Source organism: Lonchura striata, chromosome 5 (genome assembly GCF_050655825.1).
Source record: "Lonchura striata isolate lonStrDom1 chromosome 5, ASM5065582v1, whole genome shotgun sequence".
Lineage (NCBI taxonomy): Eukaryota > Metazoa > Chordata > Aves > Passeriformes > Estrildidae > Lonchura > Lonchura striata.
Window position 1 is genome coordinate 42,145,363 of NC_140707.1, and position 20,440 is coordinate 42,165,802.

Genomic DNA, 20,440 nt, shown 5'->3' on the forward strand with positions numbered 1-20,440 from the left:
AAAAAATTTGCATGTTTATTAACTTCTGTGGAAGAAAACATCTAATCTAAGTAATGTGATTCACAGTTAAACTTCTTTTCTCTAATAAGCAGGACTGCTTTCACTCACTTCTGTCCTCAAGCTCTGTTGTGCGTGCTGGTCTGGAGGCCCATGCTGGCCTGAAGTCTCATTTTCAGCAACCAGCAATTGTTCCAATGTAATTTATCATAAGGCAAGGAACCTGTCTTTCCTTTTAGCTTCATAGGATTGCACTGGGATGCAAAATGCCTTTCACAAAACCTCCTCAGTAGGTCTTTACCATGAACTTCTATGGTGCAGTGTAGTCCAATAATGATCCTGCTTTAGAAACAACCACCAGTCCTGTGGTGACTGTCACTCTTGAGGTTACAGCTCACCTCAAGCTGCTGACAGGAAAGTTCATGAAAAACAGCATAACGAGCACATTAAAAAGAAGTCCTGGCCATGAAAGATGTAGCAAAGTAGTAAAACTACTAGTTTGGGTGAATGGTGGATTTACTATCTTTTCACCAAAGCCCCAACTCATCCCATTATCACCTCTACCACCTCTAGGGAGACCTCAGTACTTTGTAAAGTTTGACATGACATATAAGAGACACTGAATTGTTGCTAGCCAAATTCTTTTTATCCATCTCAGGTATCTAACAACAAGGTTAGTGTCTGAACTCCATAGAAAATGTTCAGATATTTCCCCAAAATTGTGCACCTTTTTTTTCTCTTGAACACAGCTCCATGGCAGGTTGACAGGCTGAATCCTAGTCATACAGGAGAGTGGATGCACATTCTCTGGTAAAAGAACCTAGCTGTTTGGTAAAAAGCAGTGGATAGGGCACACTGGGAAAGACATTACACAATATGCTCACAAATGAAAATAAATCTGCTTTTATGTGGTACCTCAAGGGAAAATGTCTAAACCAGTAAAACTGTCTTCACTACAGCTTCAGCCTTATCAAATCCAGGTCCTTACTTGAAGGATACAACCAGACTTCTTGCTGTTGCCTCTTCACATCTCCCTTAATACTTAGAAAGTGACAAATGTGGTCAAGTGCATGTGAGGAGCATTGAGTTCTGACCAGAGTCAAAAAAGTTACATATGTTAGCAATTTAACAATTAGCAATGTAACAATTGCAAGTTAATGGGGCCCTATTTTTCTTAGTTTTCTTATTTTTCTTCTATTTTTTCTTAGTTCTTCTCAGTCTCTTGCAATTCTGATCCCACAGAGTCCCATACTAAGTCTATAGTACAAGCTAAAATGTGTTTCCATTGTGACATCACAGCCACTGGCCAACTCAGCAAGGGATGATATGTAAACTGTTGTTGCAGGCAACAAGTGAATGCAATGTGCATTTTGGGAGAGCAGCTCCTGCAGTGTCCTGCACTGAGATGTATTGTGCCTTTAAAGTATTTTCTTCTAGTGCCCCCTGTTTTGTGACTGGCAGTTTTGCTCCCAATATACATCTTATAGACACCATATATTACAAGTACCATACATGAATTGGATAATGGCTATGAACTAAAATTTTTTTCTATAAAAATATATGACTGCCCATTCCTGGAAAAAAAAAAGTCCACAAACTAAAAATGAATAAGGTAGTTCTGGAAAAAGACAAAATATTACATATTTCACTGCCACATTTATTTCATTAAAAAAAATAAATCTCCTATTTTTAAAACATTCATCTTAGTATTTTTAATTTTTTTAACAGAAAACAAAAGGAAATTATTCCATAGGCAGCCCATAAGGAATTTTGCTAGGTATCCCAAAGATATGGGTATTTTATGCTTTATTTTTCTTTCTCTGCGCATTGCACAGGTTAAAAAGAACATGGAAGGAACTGTATGGTTCTAAAGACCAACTCTGGCTAGCGTGTTTTACATCTGCATCCTATTGGGCCATGCCAATTTTCTAGCTGTGAGGAGGAAAAGCATATTCAGATTTTCATAACCATCACTCATATAAAAATAAAGTGGCATAAGGAGTTTACAAAGGTATGAGAATTAGTTTCACAAAAGCTGCATTTAATTGTTTTTGGAACAGTTCTCCTTCACCAGTACAAAGAGAAATTCATGTCATATATTGCACAAAGTCCTCTTCATGACCAAGGTTCAGGTGCTACCTGCCTTGCCTGGTCTAGGCCATTACTGCTCCTGCCACAGACTGACAGGTTTTCTGATGTGCTCCCTGCTCAGAATCCTGTTCCAGTGTCAAAGGTATTATAAGCAATTTTGACCTTCATTTCAGTTATGGAAAGGAATTCTAAAGCAAGAGGAAATTTCTTTGGTATTTTATGGTTCAAAGTTGGGATGGAGAGGATCAGTGCCAACACCATCACACCTCCCCTAATATCCAAATGACAGCACTGGTACCCAGAATCATGTTACACATAGCAAAATAATCTCTTTTATAGTAAAGCATAAGCCTTTAATTACAAATGGAAGAGACTGAAAAAGTTCTGACTAAATATTTTTTGGTGGAATTTGATGGCTCAGGCAGATTCAAATCTGTTTCTGAGACGCTGGTATTTCCCTCTGGGTCTCAGAATCCTAGAAGCTGCAAAGGGGTCTGGAGCTCCAGCAGCTGAAGGGGACAGCTGTGGGACAGGTCCATCAGGAGCAGCCTTCAGGGCAATCACTTTTCTAATCTGTTGTACTAAAAGAGCACTCATAGTACTAATGCTTTGGGGAAGCCCAGGGGCTGACCTACTCCCATACTGAAGCTTCACTGCCTTTTGCAGATAATTACAAAATGTTTGGCTTTTGGTACCAAGTGAAACAAACTCATATTTTGCAATCATCAAAATCCGGCATGAAAGTCAATTAGTTCTCTCTGCAAAGCTGAAACTATGACCACATACTTCCCACTTATAGCACCTGCATGAAGATGTCAGTGCTGAAAACCTGGCAATTCTGGTGAGGTTGTGCTCAACATAATTGGAGATCAACCTCTTGAATATAATCTCTCTCATTTCCTATTAGATGTTAAGGTCCTGTTAAGCTCCCTGATTCCAGAAAGAATAAACAAGGATGACAGTAGATATTAGGTGATATTTAATATCGTAACTTGGAATTTTCTTGCATTTAAACTTTTAAGATGTGACTTTAGTGCAAACATGAATAATCTCAGCGGGAGGCAAGCAGAAAGATTGCAATTCTCTTCAAATGTACTTCAGACTTCTGTAACATTGTATATGCAAATATATCTGAGATAAAAAAAACTCTGCAAACAAACTGTGTTGCAGGTTTAAAAGAGAATTCATAGAATCATAGAATGGTTTGGATTGGAAGGGATGTTAAAGGTCATTCAGTTCCAACTGCTCTGCTGTGGACAGGTACACCTACTAGACCAGGCTGCTCAGAGTTCCACCTGACCTCCAGGTGAAACACATCCAGGGACAGGACATCCACAGCTTCTCTGTGTAACTTGTGCCAGTGCCTCACCACCCTCACAGTAAAGATCTCAGTTTTTTAGTGGCTGTCAGTCTGAACTTTGGACAGAAGAGCTGGAGCTGATAGTCTTGATGGGTGACCATTGTCTTGTGATGGAGGGGTCTGTTCTTAGGCTGGTTATGAACCAGGTATTTTCAATAGATTGCATATCAGCTGATGCCATCTGCAAATGCCTTAAATTGATATATGGAGTTTTGTAGGACATAATTTTGTAGAAGAATTTTATTAAAATCACTCTATCAAATGTAGGAGAAATGCCTTAAAATTTAATATATTTTTTTGTGGAACAATTAATTGAAACATATAGAAGGAAGATCACTCTGCACTAAATACCTGAAGTTTCAAACTTAGACAACTGAACTTCTATTTCTAAATGGGGCCTTTGTTCCTGAATATATCTGGTTTGTATTTGAACACTACTGCATCCTAAAGTAGTTCCAGGTCTTTAACAGGAATTATGCTTTGTTACTTAAATGATAGAGTTAAAAATAAGGGTTTATGGAAGACCCAGGTAAATATATTATCCTCTATTCTGTGTAATTTTTCTTCCAAAGGTTTTTGTGGTGTAGATTTAAGTTTTTGTATGAAGACAACGTTAGGAATGTTCTATTACTAGATTTCAAAACAGCAAAGCAGGACATTAGTACAAAAGTTGTTTTTATATATCTGAGAAGTAGACTAATATAGATGTTACAGTAATTAACCTCATTGCTCAGTCAGTGATCCCTTGAGAGCAGAATTATGTGTTCACATAGCACAGTAACAATTCTGAAATATATGGAAAACTCTAATTCTGGCCAATAAGGAAGTTGAAATACTGTATTATGGTGTGTAGGAATATGAAGCTATTTTTCATCATAGAAATCTTAAAATCCTGAATGCAGTTAAACTTACTAGACTTTGATCTGCTATGTGTACCCTAACCTCATAAAGCTACTCATCGGAAAAAATGAAGCTTGTAGGAAGTGTACTAAACACACATGAAATTTGTTTTTCTAGGGTGAATAAACAGCAACATTTATACAAGGTTATTTTCATGTTTCCTTCTTTTATGACTAATGATTTTTTAAAATTATTGAATGGATCTTTGATATTTCTCAAGATATTAAAGAACCTCCCCCTCTCAGAGACCACAGAGATTTGCAGCCAGCCTTACTCAGGGGACATTCCAGACTTGTCATTGCACAGCTGCTCTTGGCAGTCAGCCCTCCGTGCAAAGTCTTTGCCAAAGTACTGCTTGGACCCCCCCAGCCACTCTGCTGAACAATAATTAGTACTATGACTTTTGCACAACTGCTAAATAACTTTTGGCCTTAAAATTAATTTTATTTATTTCAGTTATAAAATGTGCTGTATCTTTGACATCATGGAATTTGCTTCTCCAGCCTGCCGTGTTAGCTGACATTGATTCCTTATATTCCAGATGTAGGCTGCTAGGTAGCATAAGCTTTAAGGTCTTACATGGTGAGAAACAAGATTCATTACATTTAGCTGCATGCTTGCTTTTTCCACAGAGACTTATCTACTTTGGAGGGTCTTCCCTTTCTGTATCTTTGAAATGCTTGCTTCAACTATCAAAGATGCAAAGAAACAGAAACCTTACCTGAATAAGCTTTCTTTTCCTTTCATATTGAATTCGACTGTGGTAATTCGATGGGACTGGCCCCAAAGTATTTGATTCCAATCAGTGAAAGGCAGAAAAGTGTGTATTTCTTTTTGTCCTCCTCTAGACTACATAGAATGGTTTGGGTTGGAAAGGACGTTTGAAAATCATCTAATCCCATCCTGTCATGGGCATGGACACCTTTCTCAAAGCCCCATCCAACCTGGCCTTGAACACATAAACTTATAAACTTCCTGTCCTGTGTGAATACCAAGAAGTTTGATGCATGTTCTGATAAGGCATAAAAAAGTAACAAAACCACCAAGCCAAATTAGATTGGAAATTATTTTTTAAAAACTATTCTAGGGTTGGATGTCTTGGACATTTCCAACATCTATTCTTTGTAATTTTTAACATCCTCTAAGACTGGAGAATTTGGAACCAAAACACCAGGGATTCTTCCTCTACAAGTAAAAAATGCCATGTACAAATGTGGCAATAATGCTTAGAGAATTTTCAACATGGTTTGATTATAAAATTTATGATAGATTCTGCTTTTTTAAGCACAAAGCAAACTTTCTGGTTTATTTGTTTATTTTTATTTGTTTGAAAGTTAATGTGGTCCAAGTGAAAAGAGAGACCAGAAAAACCTCAGAAATCTTTTCTGCCTCTAGCAAGAAGAGCACAAGGCAATGACAGAGAAATCTTGCCCCCTACCAGTATGAGGTCAAGGGATTATATTTGGGCCTAGTTGCACAGCATCCCTCAATACACTATACTGATATACTAAAATAACTATGAGACTATGCCTAAATGCTGGGAGCGAAGCCATGTCTTCCTCTTTCTTCCTTTTGTCAGGTGACTGTTTCTCTGCCATGGGTTTCATCCATGTCCTGTGTTCTACCCATACAGTAGTGGAACTTTTTTTAAGGCCAAACTCAAGTTAACATTTTAGGAAAAACCAATTTTTATTGTGCAAGGATTTTTTTTAATCAATACTGATTTAAACCGTTGTTCTTGGGGATGTCTTAGACAATTGGTTGTGAGCAGTAAATGTTTTTAATGGCAATTACTGGAATATATGTGAGCTTCTGAAGCTGGAAACTGAAGGTCAAATTCTTAACAACTGCTAAGAGGTTGCATTAGATCTTTTCCTCATTTGCTATGGTACCATTGTCTTTGTTTTAGTACCTGAGGATCGTGCATATGGTTATTTTAGTCTAATGAACTAAGAAATGTAAACAAATTCTAAATTGGATTAATTCGTCAAAAATATATATATACTATTTTTTAGAAGTTTTGGATTTAGGCATGGACCTAATAAAGCTTATCTTCCTGTGGTATTCTGCCTGTGTCACCTGGATCTTACCTAATCAGCTTTTGAACTTTCCTGTTGTATTAGTAAGATCAGAAACCTGGCATAAAGAATGTGATTATTTTTACCTTCTTTGCTCAAATTGCAAGTGGTATGCATTTATTCCCTAACTATCTCCAAATTGTCAGCTGCATCACCAACCCAAACTGAAAACCATGATATGAAAAATTAAAAGACAAACAATACCAGGCACAAATTTCTCCAAAACAAACTTTAGTTCACTTAGAACAGTATGACTCAGCCTTCCCTGATAAAAAGTTTAGTGACACTTTCACAGGGGAATCAGAAAATTCTTAGAATGTACTTTTACACCACCTCCTGTAATGTAGGGATTCTTTTTCCTTATACAGCTTGTCCTGTTTGTCACTCACAACTTCTAACCCATGATTAAATATTCCTGTTTATTGCGTCAGCCTTCTACATAAGTGACCTTTACAGCTGTGCTGATGTCTTTGTTGTTCTGACTTCAAATCTGAAACACAACAGATGTGCACTGGAATTCCTCTTGTGCATATTATTATTATTATTATTATTATTATTATTATTATTACTATTACTATTACTATTACTATTACTATTACTATTACTATTATTGTAGTATATGAATACTTTGAATGAAATAGCATTCTAAATTGAAGAAGACTAGAGAGTTATCTCAAATGTTGCAAACTACTTTTCATTCTTTATGGAAAGGACCACAGAATAAGGTTATTTTGTCTGTTCTAAATCTTGAGTGATTCCTTTAAACTTTTCACACAGGTGCAGTTAGTTTCTCTTTTATATGTTCAAAATCCATACAATTCCAGACATTATTGACACATTAGTTCTTACAATTTTTTTTAAGAGAATTTTAGAGACCTGATCCCGAACTTGTGCGGGATGAGCTACTCCAGCTGGATCCCTAAAAATCTGTGGAGCCTGATCTGAGAATCCTTGAGGAGATGGCTGATGTCATCACAAAGCCTCTCTCGATGGTTTTTGAGCATTGTTCCCATTTTCAAGAAGAGCAAAGAGGACTCACACTTTCCATACGAGAGAGACACTCCAGTGCCCTAATCATCAGCATAGCTCTCCATTGGACTGTCTCCAGTAGCTCTTTGTCTTTCTTGTACTGAGCCCAGAAGTGGACAGAGCACTGCAGGTGAGGCTCACCAGGGCTGAGCAGAGGGGCAGGATCCCCTCCCCTGACCTGCTGGCCGTGCTCTTCCCAATGCAGCTCAGGATCCCAAGGGCCCTCCTGGCACAAGGACACACTGCTGGCTCAGGGACAATTTGGTGTCCACCAGCACCTCCAGGCCCTTCTCCACAGAGCTGCTTCCCAGCAGCTCAGCCCTCAGTCTGGGCTGGGCCATGGGGTTATTCCTGCCCAGGTGCAGGACCCTGCCCCTGCCTTTGCTGAATCTCAGGCAGTTCTTCTCTGCCCATCTCTGCAGCATGCTGAGATCCTTCTGAAGGGCTGCACAGCCTCTGGGGTATCAGTCACTGCTCCCAGCTTTGTGTCATCAGTGACCCTGCTGAGGAGGGATCTGCCCTTCATCCAAGAAATCAATGAATAAGTTAAACAATACTGGGCCCAGTATTGAACCTTGGGAGACACCACCTGTGGCAAGCCTCTAACTAGACCCTGTGTCACTGATCACAAGCCTCTGAGCGCTGTCATTCAGAGTTCTCAAAACACATCACTGTCCACTCATCCAGCCTGCAGCTCCTGAGCTTTTCTGTCAGGATATCATGGGAGAGTGTCAGACTTGCTGAAGTCCAGGTAGACAACATTCACTGCTCTCCACTATCCAGTTGTCCCATTGTAGGACTCATTCAGGTTGGTTAAACACCACAGCTAAATCTCCAGGAAAAAAAATGAAACATCTAGGCAAATGTAGGATGTGTTAGGAAGGGCACTTTCAAGGGCATGTATTAATTTTTTTTTTCTACACAGCCTGGATTACATATCCAAAATGAAAAAATGTGTACAGCTCTGCTCTCCCATGTCTGTGGAAACGTAGATAACTGTAACAAAGTTACACAGTTTATCAAAGCTAGATAAACAGAAGTAGAGAAGATGGACAGTTCTTTTCTTGAAACACAGCCAGTATAAGCATTTGTGAGGAAGAAAGAGACATACAACATGAAGGATAAAGCATGAATTTAGCCTGGAATTTAAAAAGTTTCTCACTCTCAAAGAAGTGAGTTTCTGAAACAGCCAATGAGAACACAAGTAGGATAAATATTTTGCAGTTGCTTTTACTGCAATTGCATAGATTTGCTGAGCTTTTTATCGTTGTATTTGTGCAATATAAAAAGAAAGCAACGAAAAGGTTAAAAATGAAACTTTACAGGAATGTGCCTCAGGTTTTTTTTTTTTTTTTTTAAACAAGCATGCTTTATTTCTTTGGAATGAGGAGTAACATGGAAAAGCTTTATGTAAATATGCAGAGTTGAACACTAAGCCAGTAGCTGTTCCTTCACTGAAGACCTGAAAAGTGGCAAAATTAACATAAATATTACCTGCAGGAAAAATGTATTAATCTAGATTTACACAGCACCCTTTATTTCAAAGGATCTTTAAAATCTCTTTAGACCCTACCAAACTAATAGCCTGTGTGAAAACCTAACTATCCAAACTAAACTACACTCAGGAAAAGTTCTCATGAAGATCCTGGTTTCTGTACCCATGAACTTAAAAGCCACTCTGAGTGGGTGCAGGCTATAAACTTTAAAAAACAGTTTGTATACTTTTTATTCTTTAGTAGACTTGCTATAATCCTGCAATCCTCTTTTTTTTTCTTTTTTTTTTTTTTTTTGAGATGGAATATGAAGATTTAATCAAAATATGTAAGGTGAAGTTGTACTATTACTTTAGACCATGTAGTTGTCTATTTTTCCCCATTAGTTCCTGACTCATTCCTTATAAAGTCCAGCACCTTATTTGCTTTTTTGTCAGCAGCTGAACGTGAGCAGAGGTTATCTCTGACCATGCAGTTAAAGCTCTGAATATTATTGCATAAACTTACAAACTTATGGTTTTCATGGTAATTTTACTTTTTCCCTTTCCTTTTCAGTCCTTGATTCTAAACGATACAAAATCAATTCTTGTTCGTCTTGGTATTCAGTTAAGTCACAAAAACTGGAAGGATTCCAGCATGGACTAAGGTTCCCTATCTATCTATAATACTCAATACAAAAGTCCTTAGTCTCTCAAATTTCCAATGTGTTCTAAATTCTGATTTATATCTAACTCATAGACATTTGAGGCTTTTAAGGAAAACTTTAAAAATAGCAGCTTGTTTTTCATTCACAATGAAATATTATATATGCAGTTTATTTATTTATTTGTTTGTTTATTTATTTAGCCATGGGTTTACCTAGTCTGCAGTGTTCCCTGGGAACACTGGTCAATTGCTAGCCAATGTATGGAAGTAGAAAACAAAGACCCAAACACCTCAGAAGTCAAGGGGTAGGAAAAGAGAGGCTATTGAAGAGAGACTGCTGGAGAACTGAGGGGCTCCATCAGGCAGTATCAGGACAATGGCTGTTGGTACAAAGTACCATTACCTAAACAAGCAAGATGTATTCCATGGCAAAGGACATGAGTGCAGAAGGATTCCTAGTCCAGAGAAGGTAGCTTCAAATTAGGAAAGTTGACAGTAAGGAAATAAGAAAAGGAAGAGTGAACAAGGCAGGACATGAAAGAAAAAGTGTGAAGTCAAGTAATGTGAAAAAAAGGTAATAAAAAAAGGGTATGGAAATGGGATCTCAATGTTTGTGGCTGGGAGAAGAAGCATGATTAAGATAAAAAGCAAGAAACAATCAAGCTTAAATTTCACAAAATATAGGGAGTCAGGGAGGAGAGAGTGATGAAGAGAAGCAAATGGGATCAATATGGAGAAGGAAGACAGATGAAGTCTTTAAAAGACTGTCCAAGTATCAGCTGTGGGATGTGTCAAAGAAATATGAGCACACTATGAAACTTTTAAAAACTGGGCAACACAGTGAAGGTGCTCCTGTGCAGACCTGCTAGGAAGCTGTTTTTTCAAGCATAATTTTCCTGTCCATGACTGAATCATATTTTTCCAAGCTGAAGAGAAAAAATCTTGGGAAGTTTTATTGAGACTCTAACTGATGACAACATATTTACTGAACTTCTCACAAAAATCATCACATAAATATTTGACTCTGATTGTGATTTCAGCAAGTTTATTTCCAGGAGTTTGATTTATAGATAAAATTTCGTGTAGTGAGACTCCAAGCAAAACATCAAAATTGCTATTATGTGAGAGGCAAAGTTATTAGGCTTTGCTGTAACATATTATTTGCAGCTACTATTTTTTTTTTATTTTTAGGATATAAGTCACAGAAACTAAATGAAGCTGCAAAAGATCCTTTCAGATTTAATGATTTGAATTTTGATATTGACTTTTATTCCCCTGATAATTTTTTTGCTGTAGTTTTTAGATATAAAGTCCTGCAAAGCAATGCAAAAATCTGAGTACTGATGAATTTATCTATTTAAAGTAATTTAAGACTATTCAGGACAATATAAATGTAGAGTACAAGTTATAGTCTGATTTATGTGATTGCAAAACGCTAAGACTTTGTTTATAGCCATGGAGTAAATTCCTGACTTATAAATTAGAACTGAATCAATTGAAACATTTCTAACTTTTTCCACAGTCGTATTTTTAGAAAACTAACTGTTGGACATAATAAGGAATGCAAGGAAATGAACAGGTTCCATCTTTCATCATTACAGAGCTGAGCTGTCTGCTTGGCAGCCGAACTCAGATTTTACTTGTCACTGAACTTGAAAATAAGTGTAAAATATATTAACTCTTTTGTTTTCTACATCTTTTGAATCAAAATCTCATTGCTTTAAAGTGGTGTTACTGAAATATTTTTAATCACAAGTCTGTAATACATGTCCTTGATACTTGTAATCAGTTCTAATTCTAGTCGCAGCTGAAAGAAGTGTAATTTCAGAACTGTGAACTGGGGCAGCTGAGATGATAAACTGGCACCATACATGTTCTCTCTAGTGCATGAAAGCCAGTGAAAGTTTTCTCTGGCTAGGAACATGGTATCCAACATGTCAGGACCTCATCCGAGCTTTGCTCTCACTGCATTTTGCACATTCTTTTTATAAGTTGCCACAGAGCACGTGTGAGGACCCTATTAATTTTTAAGGACAGAAAAAAAACCTTTCAAACACTCTTAGTAGGCTATATATTTTCCTACTTCTTCAAGTCATCTAATTTTAATATAAAGAAAATTTCTTGCAACTGTAGGAAATAAAGGGTGAAGATACGTAAGTTTTGCAGCTCTACCATATAGGAAACAGTTAGTTAATATGAGAGATAAGAAGATTTTACTCTATGGCTTGATGAAAAACAAAGGCAGGGGAAGTCCTTGTCCAGACACCGGACTGAACAATATTTGGGAAGCAAGTTCTACATAAAGTAAATTGAATATACTAATGTACAAGCTTGGTAAAGGAATCCCAACTGTTTATATAAAATATTTCCTTGATGAATAGTCAGCAGCTCTGGTTTCTGTTTAAATTCCTCCCTCCACAGTCATGCATCTAGGAAACTAGATTGGAAAAGATTCATTTCTGGCATTACCAGATTTACTGGAAAAAACAGAAACACATTTACTGTGAAGAAACTCCTTCTGAAAGAGGCACTGATGTTGTGATGTCAGATGGGGCAGATACTGTTAGTCTGTGTCAGACCTTCCAAAGAAAGGGTGGCTGAAAAGGTCAGGATTCATTGAAGAAGCATGATTTTGTTTTGTTTTGTTTTGTTTTCCCAGAACATACCACCTGCTTAACATGAGAAATTACACCAAGTTTGAATATCAGACATGCACAAGTGGCAATGCTTGATCATTTAGGCACAAACATCTGATATATGTGACCTGGAAATGTTCATAAGAGCTATTCCTGCCTTGAATGAGCCCGGAGAAACACTGCTCTCTACAGGGAAAATAAGGACATGGAATGGCCTTGACTGGTGTAACTACAGTATCCTGACATGCCTGTCTCATTTTAAAGAGACAGACATATTTTAAAGAATAAGCAGCATGTCACCGAAGAAACTACTTTTGTAATTTAAAGGACTTTTTTCTCCTTAATAGCCAAACAAAGGGGATGAAGTTTTTAAGAAAGATATCTAAATATATCCATTAATTTATGAACATACTCAGTTGCTTGCAAGACAAGAGACAACTGCTCATTGAATAAATGAGCAAGAGTAAAAGGAGGGTTTAACAAGGAATTGTTTTTGTGATCATGTGTAGTTGTGGTAGTGGAAAAAAACAGATTCTTTGAGTACATAGAAAATATTAATCATTGGCATATAAAGAAGAAAATATTTAGTTAGGTTATTGAAGATATTGTTAAATGTCACAGTTTATTATAAAACACGAAAGCAAACAAGCTTCAACAAAGCACAGTAAAAGAGAGATAATAATATCTTACATTACAAACTTTCAGAAGAGTTCCGTTTCTGCTTCTTGGGAGCAAGTATTTCCTTCTCCATCTTTAACCTTCCAGTAGGACAGAGGTACTGCAAAAATAAGTTAGATAAGCAGCATTAAAACAGTACATAATTCCCTGAAAGAACATAGAAGAAGAAAGAGAGGAAAGCTTGGAAGGAGACATCCCACCTCAATGTAACCTACAGTCACTAGAATAAAAGACATTTTTGCTGTGCATACTTTCTCATAATTAAAATAATGCCAATTAAGACAGACTAAATTAAAAGCCTTGAGCTTCTTGGATTTCCATATAATGTCAAATTTGGGAAGCATTGCCTCTTACCTAAAGTGAACAAAGAAGTACAGAACCGACATCCTCCTGGAAGCTATGCTAAGGAACTTGGAAAATTAGGTAATTGTTGACAGCCAAAGTGGCTTCATTAAAGAAAATCTCGCCTGACAAATTTAGTGACTTTTTACAGGAGTGACAGTGTTGGTGGATATAGAAGGTAACTGATTTGATCTCTTTGGACTTGTTCAAAGCATTAAGCTTTGATTCTGTGCTTTGATTCTCTCCAAACTGGACAGACATGGCTTTGATGGATGGACCTATCATTGCATAAAAAATCTGGATGGTCACACTCAAAGAGTAGTGGTAAGTGGCTCTAAATCCAAATGGAGACCAGTAAGGTTCCTCAGGGGTCGGTACTGGGACTGGTGCTGCTGAACATCTTTGTTGGTGACATGGACAGTGGGACAGAGCAGCCTCAGCAAGTCTGCTGGTGACACTGAGCTGTGTGGTGCAGTTGACACATTGGAAGGAAGGAATGCCATCAAAAGGGATGTTGACAGGCTGGAGAGGTGGGTCTGTGTGAACCTCATGAAGTTCAACAATGTCAAGTGCAAGGTCCTGCACCTGGGTCAGGGCAATCCCAAACATGGGTACAGGCTAGGAGGAGAATAGATTGAAAGCAGCCTTGAGGAGAGGGACCTGGGGGCATTGAGTTGAAGCAGTGCATGACCTGTCAGTGCCCATTTGCAGCCTGAAGAGCCAGGTACATTCTGGGCTGCATCAAAAGAAGTGTAACCAGCAGGTCAAGGAAGATGATTTTCCCATTCGCTGCTCTCATGAGACTCCACTTGGAGTAGTGTGTCTCACTCTGGGATTCTTAACATAAGTACAACACAAATTTGCTGGAGCATGTCCAGAGAAGGGTAAATGAGGATGGTGAGTACTGAAAGACCTCTCATATAAAAACAGGCTGAGAGAGCTGGGTTCATCCAGCCCGGAGAAGGGACAGTTGAGGGACAATTTATTTCAGTCTTCCAAAACCTGAAAAATGATACAAGAACTCTGAAGTGGGACTTTTTACATTGGAATGTATGCAGAGGACAAGGGGGCATGGTTTTAAACTGAAGGAGGGTGGGTTTAGATTGGACACTAGACATAAATTATTGTATTGAGACAATACAATTGTATTCCTCAGTACAATAAGGAATTTAATATTACATTGAGACACAGGCACAGGTTACTCAGAGACATTGTGGGTGTCCCATCCCTGGAAGTGTTCAAGGACACGTTGGACAGAAATTTGAGCAGCATTGTCTAGTGGAAGGGGGCTGGGAACTAGATCTTCTTTAAGGTCCCTTCCAACCCAAATATTTCTATGAGTATATGTATTTCAGTATGATGCAAATTTTAGTCATGAATGGGACTAGCAACTATTTGAAATCTACACAGAATAGTGGAGCAAATTTTTAAAAAGATATATTCATCAAATGTTATTATATCTCAAAATCACCATTTTTATAGTCCTTATTTCCATATAATTTTTAGTTTCCATTGAGTAATACACTGGATGTTATATAAGTGTTGCTTTCATATTGAAACCAGAGGTATGTATGTAGATTTTTTTATTAGATGCTAGCTGCTATATATTTATAGCAAGATCACTTACATTTCCAAGAAATAAAGGACAATTTATGGAAAAGTAAAGACAAAAGTTTATTGCGTTACCCTTATCCTTGCAATTCTATTAATTTTAGCTTTTGAGCAAGTAGAAGCAAAAAGTTTGACTAACCTTCAACTCTGGTCAACTCTGGCAATTTCTGCAGTACAATCTCATATAAGAACTGATGTTTTATAGGTTTTTATTATCTTCTTGTAGTTTTGTAACCAATGACCAGTTAGAAGTAACAGCCAATTTACTGATCGGTGTTCCAGACATTTTTGTTTTTGTCTTTTATGACATGAAGAGAGGCAGCCAAATCTATAAAAGACCTATAACAAACTACTATTCCATGCCATTTTCTAAGATCATCTGGATCTCTCCCATTAATAGTTTATCTCAAACATTCCAAAACAATGAAAAAAGTCCTACCTCAAATCAGAAATATTATTTTAGTTCTCTCAGCTGGAGAATGGATTGATGCATCTCAGAAGCTCTCAGCTTTTATACTGTAGAATGGATAGCTATTTTAATGCATGTTCTTTGAACAAGTCAAAATATACTTAATCTGGTATATGGGGATACTGATGTTTTGTTTTTTAACAAACAGTAAAAGCTTCTATGTTTTTTACTGTTGGCTTGGATAATACTCCTGGGTACAAGCTAAATTTTTACCTATTTCCTATACTGTAGCTCAGATGCAACATGACAGCAGTAGCAATTTCCCAGTCTGACTCGTAAGTGCTCTTTAGATTTAAAAATGCCTTGCTGATGCTGCCAAAATCTATTGTACAATTGGCCTGCTCTGAGTACAATGGGCTAGATGAATTCCAGACCTCCTTTCCAGACTATATTCTGTGTCTGTGTCTCTCTGTTCTGTGTCTCTCTGTTCATCTTACAGTTACATGCATGAGTATTTATGGTATATGTAGTTCTACCTTTAAGAAAACCTTTGGAACTACTTTCAAACCTAGATCCATTCCCAGTGTTATTGCTCCTGTAATGCCACTTGTTTGCTGTCTCCATAACGCTAAGGATATGGAACGATCTTGCTCTCACAAGAAAATGTAAAATGAAGCAACACTTCTCATGGTGATTTCACTTTATTCAATAAAAATAGTATCTAGTAAGATCTTAGAAATTTATCTAGAGATAACAGAGATAGAGATGACACAATTTATTACTCAGTTACTTTGGTTTCCTGCAGACCTAAGATGTTCCATTAGAGTTACCATGCAGTTTCTGCAAACAGCATGTGGTATTTTATATTTTCAAATAATTGTCTTAAATTCTTTTTTCCTACTCTAAAAGTGGAGACTATGAAAATAAAATGAAAAGTATTCAATCAAGATTTGTAGTGTTATTTGGTAAAAGATGATGGCAGAGGCTTACACTCCGAGGACATATCAGTCTTTTTAATTATATGCTAGTGGAAATACTTCTGTGAGTTCCTAGAACAGAGAAAACATGTGAGACTATTCTGTTGTAAAAAAGTATGTGTTAACTCTTTGCCATTATATTAAGCAATTATGAACTACATTAATTTCTACCAATGAAAAGAGAGATAGCAGAGATTATCTAACCTGGCTTCTCTTCTCATGATTAAGTAAATTTAAAAATATCATCTCCCTAATTACTCTTTTTGGTCCGTCAATCTAAACAGAATTTAACAATAGAGGAGTATTTGATTACTTCAGTTGTCTGGTAAGTGAAATTCAGGACATTCATTACCTACTGTCCTACTTTGTAGAGGAAGTCCAGTGTAATTAGAAATAGTATATAAAAATCCAGCCTGGTGAAAATGAGTGTGAAATTACATACTTTCATCCCAGGAGTAAGAATAATTTTCCTCAAAATATGGACCAAGCAGAAATTAGAACTATAATCTCTACAGTCAATACATACACATGCATGTGTTTATGTATATTGTATTTTAATACAATGCTAACCAAAAGCCAAATGGATTTTTTATTTGTGTTTGAATACAAAGACATCCTTTGTCTAATGTGGAAAATATCTGGCTTCCAGTCAAATTATGAGAAACTGACACTGTAGCAGACCAGGTAAAATAAAGCTAATATTTACATATCTGAACATTCATTGAAGTTTTAACCCTAGGTCAGGTATTGAGTCACAGTTTGTATAAGCAGAGAATGCTGTTTGCTGTTTCTGTGGCAATGTAAAAGCATATAAAATGTCATATATATCCTTTCAGCTATACCCTTTACAGAGAAAAACCAAACCCACATGTATACAGTCACTAGCACACATCTATGTATAAACATAGGAAAGAAACATGTAAAGGTGTGTAGGATTTCCATGAGTACATCTGCACTGCCAGTTTCTTCCCTAGGTAATACATTTCTTTAAGATTTGAAGAAAACTGCTATCCCAATTAAACCATGACTTCTCAACCATAATAAGATTTGCTGTTTGAACCTTCACTAGGCAAATGTGGGCTCTTCTTTGGTTTTGCTTTTTTTTTTGTTGTTGTTGTTTTGTTTTGTTTTGGTGGGGGGTTGTTTTGGGTTTTTTTGGTTTTTTTTTTTGTTGTTGTTTTGGTTTTGGTTTTTGGGTTTTTGATTTTTTTTTTTTTTGTGTATGTGTATATGTGTGTGTATGTGATTCAAAAGCAATGGAGGAAACACCTGAACTTGACACAAACTTAGAAGCTGCAGAGTAAAGAAACAAAATCATCCTACTCTTCAACAGGCAGCTGTGGTGGGAGCCCACTTCAGTGAGTATGGCTCTACTCTTCTATCCCATGCATATATACCAGTTGTCAAATTCATAATTAAAGATTAGTTCATGCAGAGATGATGATGGAGTACTATAGTTTTTAAATGGAGAATCTTTTCAGGCTTAGGAATCTACTTACTAGAAAACAAAATCCATGAAGAATGAATACAAACTCCCATCATGGTAAGAAACAATATGCTAGAAGTCTCATGCCCCATGAGATGAGAAAGGAGCAATGTGTGTGTGCCTCACTGACCACTGCCTTTGAGTACGGTCTTAAGTCATAAAATGTCTCTGTGGATCATACCATTGCTGAAAAGGACAGAAAAACTTGGTTTTGCCAATAGCTCTCTCTGTGTCACAGGCTGTACACCAGCTGCTGCAAATGCTTGAAGTTCCAAGATGCCAAATCTTCAAAGAATTTAGAGGATTATGTAGATTTACAGTCATGATTAACACATGGAAGTTGATATGCTGGTGTCCTTAGGCTCAATTTTACAGCATCCACAGTAACAAGTTTTGAGCAAGCTGGAGGAAGGCACTTTTGTAAGATATTGGAAATTTATTTGTATTTCTTTGACCACTTTCCTAATGTAGATGCTTAAGAGCAGTCTCAAAATTTTATATCTCTTATTAACTTAATCTACATCTTTACTGATAAAGATATTTATTTAAAAAAACCCCAAACTCCAAATTCAAAGGTTTATGTTTATTTTCTCACTGTCAAACCATGTTCACATTCTGAATGGCTTGTAACTGTTTCTCAAAAGAAAATTTGTAGTCTTTCTTCACTACTGACTGTCTGTCACTGGGCATTTACATGTATCATTTATTATCTTGACTGTTTTTAGATGCATCCCAGTAAAATTTTGCTCTTTAAAGCTATCACTGCTTATCATTCTGATCTGCCATTCCACCTAGATAACTCTAAGAAGAAATTGAGACTATTTCTAGATTTAAATACATCAAAATTATTTCAGCAACACATATCAGCTACAGTGGGGCCAAAAGACAACAGTAGTTTATATGCAAAAAGCAAACAGAAATAGATATGCAAAAACTAATCTCTTATTTAGAGGATTTAATATAATTGAAACAAATTATCATCTACCCATGTAACTAAGAAGCCAGTCTCTGTTCTGAAGAAACCCAGATTGCTTTGTTAAGGAAACTTATGCAATTGCTGACGTGTTTTTTAGCCAATAGCTTCCTGCTGAAAAAATGCTGAGGGCATTCCTGACATTCCTCGAGGGAGATTCCTGGCCAGGCTTTGGTGGCTGTGTCCATCCCAGCTCTGTACCGAGAGCTGAGCTGCACCCATGCAGAGCCGGCTGGTGTCAGCACACGCCGGAATCTCCAGACATACATGGACAGCACTCCTACTGAACAGGGTGTTCCCCACCCCCACGCACAAAGCAGGACTAAATGTGCTGAGGTCTCATAGCATAGATTCCCAATGAGACAATCACATGAATCCAGAGCTTTATTTCAGTACCTACATCACCAAGGCAGGGTAGATGCCTTTTCCTTTCTCTGTTTTTATTTTTGTTTTGTTTAGTTTTGGTCTTTAAAAAAACAATAGAGTGGAATTTCTTTGAATAGGGTGGAACTTATCCCAAAATTTTGAGCATTTTCTTATTTTATCTAAGCTTTTGACAGAAATATCCTGCAATAAAGTTTATTTTTTCTCAGCAAACTGTCTAAAATTAAAACTTATGCCGTCTTAAAAATGTTTTAGTTTTGCAAGTCTGATTTAAATGGAATCAGAAAAATAAAATAAGCATTGATTTTACACCTTCACCTCACATGTCTGTGGAATTCCACAGTTTTCACTAAATTCCTGAATAGTCATAAACGTATTTTTATGACTTCTTTCAGCTTAGAAAAGTGAACATTCCCATTCAGAGTCACTGGTAAATTTTTTTTGGAGGGTAGAAGAACATTCCCATTCAGAGTCACTGGTAAATTTTCTTTGGAGGGTAGATATATCGAATGTGCATGAAAAGCTCTTTATCAACAGAACATTTTTGGCAGCTAGTTATAAATGTGTTGACACCCTTTTCTTCAACAAGTACTGACTACCCATTTTTTTCATTCCTTCCCAAAAGTTCTGCCTACTCTGAAAGTGCATTCACATTACTTTGAATAAGAAGGACTCAAATGATAAACTACATCTCTCCTGCCCCTCTTTCACATTTTGCTATCGCCAACCCAGTGTTGTTTCCAGTCAGGTTTTGTTTGCGCTTAGATAAAACTTACTTTCTTATTTAAGCTCTTTCCCTACTTTACACTGACAGTATTTGTGCTGAAGATCACTACCATTTCCTTGGTCTTCTTCCAGGGATTTAACAGTTTCTTAGTTTTTTCAATAAGAGCTAGTATTTTCAATCAAGCTCTTTTTCATTGTCATGAGGTCCCTGGGACCTCTTGAATTATGTTGCATATGTGGAATAGGCAGGACCAATAGTGTGGACTCTAAGTATAGAATTATACTGAATGTTACTAGAATGGTTTGCTGCTGTATGTGATTCCAGTCAAAATGTCAAGTAAAGAAAATAAAGTGTTCCAGCATGGACCAAGCCTTGTCAAAGTGGAAAACATGCTACAAAGACTAATTTTTCTCAAAAGCACATCCTGGGACTATTTGCCTCAAGATATTGTTTATACGCAGAAGCATGCAGCTGCATTTACATGTTAGCCAAAGGAGAATCAAGGGGTTTACAAAGCATACAAAAATTTGTAAATTACCCATAAAAGTATACCATTAACATGACCTATTTCCTTCTCTGTATTACTTATAAATGGGTAATAAAGAGAGTCTATTAGTTTTGATG

The 20,440-nt window shown here is 36.9% G+C and overlaps 1 long non-coding RNA gene across 9 annotated transcripts in view; it reads right to left on the reverse strand.

Moving 5' to 3' along the window:
- LOC146767339 (uncharacterized) overlaps positions 1 to 20,440 on the reverse strand; it is a 184,133-nt gene that overhangs the window by 43,110 nt on the left and 120,583 nt on the right. For all 9 annotated transcript variants that reach the window (XR_014955595.1, XR_014955593.1, XR_014955592.1 and 6 more), the window contains exon 3: positions 12,920 to 13,007. This is a non-coding gene — a long non-coding RNA (uncharacterized LOC146767339). The remainder of the gene's footprint in view (positions 1 to 12,919; positions 13,008 to 20,440) is intronic.